The sequence below is a fragment of the Alnus glutinosa genome, chromosome 6 (assembly GCF_958979055.1).
Source record: "Alnus glutinosa chromosome 6, dhAlnGlut1.1, whole genome shotgun sequence".
NCBI classification, from domain to species: Eukaryota; Viridiplantae; Streptophyta; class Magnoliopsida; order Fagales; family Betulaceae; genus Alnus; species Alnus glutinosa.
This window is the reverse complement of record NC_084891.1, coordinates 6,411,404-6,419,461: the sequence shown is the minus strand read 5'-3', so window position 1 is coordinate 6,419,461 and position 8,058 is coordinate 6,411,404.

The window sequence follows — 8,058 nt, the reverse complement described above, 5'->3', positions numbered from 1 at the left end:
TAATTATTGATTTTAATTTTGGTTAAAATGATTGGTTACGATCATTTTATTATAAAGTGAAAATGATGGCGAGTTTGTTTATTCTCGTTTGTGGAAAAATTGATTATAATTATTGAATTCAATTTTGGTTGAAATTATTGGTTACGATCATTTTATTTTAAAGTTAAAATGATGGCGAGTTTGTTTATTCTCGTTTTTTTTAAAAATTGAATATAAATATTGATTATAATTTTGGTTGAAATTATTGGTTACAATAATTTTATTTTAAAGTTAAAATGATTGCGAGTTTGTTTATTCTCGTTTTTTTAAAAAATTGATTATAATTTTGGTTGAAATTATTGGTTACGATAATTTTATTTTAAAGTCAAAATGATGACGATTTTGTTTATTCTTGTTTTTTTTTAAAAAAAATTGCCAAAAATGGTAATAGTAACACAAATTCGTAGCACAGTAAAACATATCACAAAACAACATATTTCCAATGCATAATGACCAATCGTAGCAAAACCTTGAAAAATAGATAACAATATATATACAAACCCAACAAAATAAGTAGCATTTCATGGAAAAAGCAAAAAATATTTCATTGTTAATTACAAAAAAATCAATTAGGAAAATATATACACAAATACATTATAGCAAAAAAAAAAACAAGTTCCAAAAATGTAAAAATTACTTACAATGGATTTTGTGGTATAATTTATGCTTTTTATATATGTGTACCTGCATTTTTGGATGAGAGAAAAAAAAAACCTTTAGAACATTACACTGTATGTACAAACCGAGAGAGAGAGAGAGAGAGAGAGAGAGAGAGAGAGAGAGAGAGAGAGAGAGAGAGAGAGAGATATTAGAGAGAGAGAGGGAAACTGAACTTCTCCACTGTGCTAGCCGGAAAGAGTGGTTGCGGCCGGAGTTTACCTCCTTTAGGTTAGAGAAAGAGAGAGAGAGAGATATTAGAGAGAGAATGAAGCCGACCAAGAGAGGTAGAGGTACAGAGAGAGAGAGAGAGCATACACCGTGGATGGTGGAGGAACCACGCCGGCGGGAAGGCCGGACACGTGGTGATGGAGATGCCGGCCTGTGGTGCTGGGACGGAGAGGGAGAGAGAGAGTGTGTGAGATCAAATGGGTAGCTTCCAGAGAAGCTACCCATTTGAATATGTGTGTGTATATATATATATATATATATTTTAGTTTTTTTTTAAAAATAAAATATTAATTATATTTTAAATCATTTTTTTAAAAAAATAAATGGCCAGGTGGCGCACAGGAATTGTCCAGCGCAGAGCACCTGGCAAAATTATGGCCACGTGGCATAATTCCACGTGGCCAATCCGGGACGTGTCATAATTACACGTCCCAATTGGGCGACGTGTAATTTACTACACGTCGCCATTTGTGATATATATATTTTTTTTAATGTATTTTGGAAATATATATATATATATATATATATATATATATATATATATATATATATATATATATATATTTTGTAAGTGCAAACACAAACACAAACTCTAACCTGACCCTAAGTGTAGTACTATACATAGTGCTAAACCCTAAGCCCTATAACATATATGTTTTAGGGTTTATATAAACCATAACCAAAAAACGAACCTATAAAACTAAACCCTAACCCTAATACTAAATCTTAAACCTTAACCCTAAGTATATATACTGTATATATAAATAATTTCACGTGAATACTGTATATATATTATATTCGTATTTAGCCACTTCACAAACTATATAATATAATACACAAAAATGAACAAAATTATATATATACGTACGCATATTATATATAGCACAAATATAAGGTTAGGGTGGTATATAAATATTATATGTACAAAATAGGGAAATAAACCCTCAAACCCTAAGTACACTATTTACATATAGCACATAACCCTAAAACCTAACCCTAAGTGTATATAATATATATAGTCATAAACCCTGCTTGCATATATATATATATATATATACGCATACTATATATAGCACAAACAATAGGGTTAGGGTATATACGAGTCATTATGCATGTATATAGTTTTTAAACCGCTTACGTGAATTATGCATGTATATAGTATTAATTATAGGTTTTGTAACTTCTTTTTTTTTTTTTTTTTTTTTTTTTTTTTTTTTTTTATAGATTTCTCCTTTATAAAAATATAAGGTTAGGGTGGTATATAAATATTATATGTACAATATAAGGAACTAAACCCTCAAACCCTAAGTACACTATTTACATATAGCACATAGCCCTAAAATCTAACCCTAAGTGTATATAATATATATAGCCATAAACCCTAAAACCTAACCCTAATTAAGTGTATATACTATATATAGCCATAAACCCTAAAACCTAACCCTAATTAAGTGTATATACTATATATAGCCATAAACCCTAAAACCTAACCCTAATTAAGTGTATATACTATATATAACCATAAACCCTAAAACATAACCCTAATTACGTGTATATACTATATATATATCACATAATCCTAAAACATAACCCTAATTAAGTGTATATACTATATATAGCCATAAACTCTAAAACTTTACCCTAATTAAGTGTATGTACTATATATAGCACATAATCCTAAAACATAACCCTAATTAAGTGTATATATTATATATAGCCATAAACCCTAAAATCTAACCCTAATTAAGTGTATATACTATCTACAACCATAAACCCTAAAACCTAACCCTAATTAAGTGTATATACTATATATAGCCATAAACCCTAAAACCTAACCCTAATTAAGTGTATATACTATATATAGCACATAATCCTAAAACATAACCCTAATTAAGTGTATATACTATATATAGCCATAAACCCTGAAACCTAACCCTAATTAAGTGTATATACTATATATAGCCATAAACCCTAAACCCTAACCCTAACCCTAATTAAGTGTATGTACTATATATAGCACATAATCCTAAAACATAGCCCTAATTAAGTGTATATATTATATATAGCCATAAACCCTAAAACCTAACCCTAATTAAGTGTATATACTATTTATAGCACATAATCCTAAAACATAACCATAATTAAGTGTATATACTATATATAGCCATAAACCCTAAAACCTAACCCTAATTAAGTGTATATACTATATATAGCACATAATCCTAAAAAATAACCCTAATTAAGTGTATATACTATATATAGCCATAAACCTTGAAACCTAACCCTAATTAAGTGTATATACTATATATAGCCATAAACCATAAACCCTAACCCTAACCCTAATTAAGTGTATGTACTATATATAGCACATAATCCTAAAACATAGCCCTAATTAAGTGTATATATTATATATAGCCATAAACCCTAAAACCTAACCCTAATTAAGTGTATATACTATTTATAGCACATAATCCTAAAACATAACCATAATTAAGTGTATATACTATATATAGCCATAAATCCTAAAACCTAACCCTAATTAAGTGAATATACTATATATAGCACATAATCCTAAAACATAACCCTAATTAAGTGTATATACTATATATAGTCATAAACCCTAAAACATAACACTAATTAAGTGTATATACTATATATAGCCGTAAACCCTAACCCCAATTAAGTGTATATACTATACATAACCATAAATCCTAAAACCTAACTTTAATTAAGTGTATATACTATATACATAGCCATAATATTAATACAATTTTATTTATTTATTTATTTTTTTTTTAATTCTAAAAAAAAAAATACATCAAAGGATTTATATGCATTGTGTATAAAACGAGTCATTATGCATGTATATAGTAGTATTATTTGTTTTTTTTTTTTTTAAAAAAAAATATTTGGGGAAAAAAATACGACAGTTGGCCATGTGGCATATGGAACAAGTGGCCATGTTGACACGTGTAGAAATACACGTGGCGAACTGTAGTCACGTGTGTTTGAGACGTGGCCGCGTCCCATAATTGCACGTGTCCATATGGACACATCTATAAATACACGTGTCCACATGTCTCCCCGCTACATCTAGCTACATTGTCATTAAGACACGTGGCTATCTGGTCATGTGGCTACAGTAACCTCTACTGTAGCCACGTGGCGAATGTCATCTTTTTTTTGTAGTGGATATATAAGCGGGTGAAAACTATCTATAACCAAATCTTAATAGTTTATATAAATAAATAAAAAAAATAAAAAATCTCTTCTACTTGTTTAACACGAGTTTTAAAGGAGTATTGGGTTGTCCGCATTAGCCTCTACACCACAACGTACGCCAGTAAAAAAATATAATTAATTGATGATATAAAAGAAGATAAAACTTGGATGATTTAAATTAATAATTAACTTGGTTGCAATTGAGAAAGCAAGCCCATTTGAATTGAGGCAGCAAAAGCAAATGATCGAAAAAGAAAATGGGTTCAAGCAAGGTTGCTGCATTGCTTTTCATCACCACGATCGTTTTGCTGGCATCCTTGTATGAGTGGTTGGGGCTATACAGGACAGATTTTGTGTCTTTTCTGTTACGGAGCCCAAGAGAGCCTGATCACCTTTTCTTTAGGTGCAGTTTCAGTCGTCGGATTTGGACTGAAATCATGGCTGATTGTTCCTTTCTCAATGTGCCTTTGGATTGGGAAAATATAGAAGTCTAGTGTTTAAAGGAGCTGCAAGGGAAAAGCTTAAAAGCCAGCTTGGGCCGGTTGTGCCTTGGAGCTACTGTGTACCATTTATGGAAGCAGAGAAATGATCTCTTGCACAATAATACTCCACGCACTGAGGAAGCACTCCTGGCTCGTATTAGGTGGGAAGCCCGGGCTAGGATCGTAGCTAAAGGGTATTTCAAGCACCTCCGGAATTCTATGAATCTTGTTTCTAAATGGAATCTGCAAAATCTTATCTAGTTGGTCAGTTGGGAATGGAGGGTTGCTGTGTTTCTGATGTTGGTTTGTTGGGATTTTTTCTATGATTCTGGGTTTTTCTACTCCTTGTCCTCCTCTAGATTGGGATATGTTAAGTCCTGGTTTTTCTATGATTCTGTGGAGCAGTAGTTCATAGTTGTTGTGCTGTTTTTGTTGGTTTCCTAGCTAGGGGGTTTTGTCCCTATGCAGGAGTTGTTTCCGGTCTTCATTGGATTGTTTGGATTGTTGAGGTTGAGCTTTATAAAGTCTTTTATTCATCAAAAAAAAAAAAAAAAAAAAAAAATCGATTCCACACGACCTTTGCTTTAGACAATGTGTAAATATTAATTGCCCACCGGATTTACCTGAAAATGACTATGCCTACTGCCTGGACGTCTGCGACATTGTATGCACTTAATTATATGTAAGCTCACATGCATCAACATATATATATATATTAATATGACAAATTGAAAAAAATACAAGGGTTTCTATATGCGGATAAGTAAATAAAACTCAATGTACTTTTCCTATTTAGCAAGAATCTTTACTTATTTATTTATGTGTGTTGGCATAAATAAAAATATATAAGTTTTTTAGTAAGAATCTTTCTTCTTCTTCCTTATATATATTCATGTGTGTTGAGCAATACAAGTGCTCATCTAACTTAATTTAATTTATAAAATACTAAAAATATATTATTTTAAGGTAAAGTGTCAAAAAAGCTAATGTGGCAATAACGGATGTCAAAAACTTGGACGAAAATTCATGGAAGGACCCTTTTCAAATATGTAAAAATATTAAAGAGTGAAAGTTGGTTTTTAAAAAGTGAGAGAGTAATTTTTCAAATCACGCGTTGACTAAGAGATTTATGATACATTTACCCTAAAATTTACAAAAGGAAAAATAAGAAATTCGAATAAAAAAATAGTAAATGTATCATAAAATTTTAAGTCAACGCGTAATTTGAAATCATTCTCCCATTTTTGAAAAATAAACTTTTGCCCATAAAGTTTTTCACGGATTTGAAAAAGGGGTCTCTTCGTGAGTTTCTGTCCAAATTTTTGACATGCTACATCAGCCTTTTTGACACCTCACATTAAAATAATATATTTTTAGTGTTTTATAAATTAAAATCTAAAGGGTCAACAAAGAGATAGAGAGAGACTCTCTCTCTCTAATCCTTTATCAAGACTTCCTGCGCTTTCATAGCGATTCTGCATGGGAACAAAGCACTTACGTCATAAAGAACTTCATAGAACCATATTTAAAAATCATTCTAGACGGCTGAGCAAGCTGCAAGTTTTGGAGGATATAATTCATAGAAAGAAAACAAAAACTACAAGGTGAAAGAACCTAAATTTCCAATAGAAGTGCAAAAAATATGATAATTAAACTCGAACAATATGGGTAAAAAGGTCTGTAACAAACCTAATGGAGACCCAGTCGGCCATTCATTGTGTTGAAATTTACAAGACAAATGTCTGGTGACATCGAGAGGAGCATGTTTTCCACATTGCTTGCTTTTGAATTTTTATGAATAATGGAATGGGAATCAGTGATTGATTTTTCGACCAACTGACCTTGAGAAAGGGCATGCAGATGTATAGAACCTTTCCTATACCAAGGCACATCATCCTCAACTGCAGTTTTCCTCCATCACGGCAACCATGTTGGTAGAAACCTCCATGGTCTCGGCATAATTTTATTATCACTTATACGGATATGAAACCCTTTAAATGAATCATCCTAGACCTTAACACAATTCCATCGACCGTTTGATTTCATTCCGTCTTTGTCTATTCATTCCATGTAGTGGAGGTTTTAGAGTAACAGAAGTCTCAATTTTGGGCGGGCAGATTTCATGCTTTGAATAATTATGGCCAGTTGAACTTTTTGGACCCTCGCTTGGGGCAGGCTCATATTTTTTAGCAGATTGGGAGGGCAGCTGATTCTTACTCTTTGCCTCAGGCTTCAAATATTCAGTGGTTGAGTTGCTCTGTTGCTGCACAATTCATCCACAAATTCTTCTACTACCACTTCATCGGTTGGAAGAACGGGGAGAGAGAGCCAGCCACCACTGCATCTCTCTCCTCCCGTTGATCATTTAGATTTTAATTTATAAAACACTAAAAATATATTATTTTAAGATGATGCGGCACTAATAGATGTAAAAAATTTGGACGGCAAACTCACGGAGGGACCCCTTTTAAAACCACGAAAAACTTAAGGAATAAAAGTTTATTTTTAAAAGTGAGGGAGTGGTTTCAAATGACGCGTTAACTCAGAGATTTATGATATATTTACCCTAAAAAAAATAATATATAAATCAAAACAATAAATAAGGCCAAAAATGAAAACAAAATAACAGAACCAAATAAAATAAAGACAAACAACCGAAAAATGAAAATTACTAATATTATAGAAAATAGGTGTCTTTTATGTTTCATATATTGGAATGATCATTCCAATATATGAAACCTTGAAAGCCATTGTTGTCCTTCAATTGTTGTCCTTCAATTAAGTACATAAAAAATAGGGTTAAATAGGTTTGACCCCAAGGACTGAGCCAGACATTTAGCTGGGAGGGGGCCAAACAAAAAATAAATTAAAATATTTGGTCTAAGTATAAATACAAAATATACTGGGTGGGTTTAGTATCTCTTAATCTTCAAGTTTTCAACGCCTCTTGAGTCTCTTTTGTGCTTGAAAAAAAAAAAAAACACATCTTTTCTACAATACATTTCTTCTTTCTTTTTTCTTTCTTTTCAACTCTACACTACATCTACAACACAAACCAATATTTCCTTTCATTCAACAAGTAATATCAGTCACAATATGGTGGAGTGGTGCTTTTCACAACGTGGCTAAACCGCCTATTAACCCAAAATTTCTTCATTAAGATTCCAACTCCTGCAAAGATTAATATTCTCAATTTTGTTTTTTAGAATCTTCCTCTTCCCAAGTTCCTAGCACTCAAGAATGAACTTCCAAAAAAATATGATGAGAAATTTGCTCCAGATTCTTTTTTGGTCTGCATCCATACTTTAATTCATTTCTATTTCTCCAAAAATTATAAATTGTGTCACAAAGAAATAATCGACACATATAAGCCCTAAAAAGTTTATTCCTCCACACTTTAATAGCAAAAATGTGCCAACATTTCTAA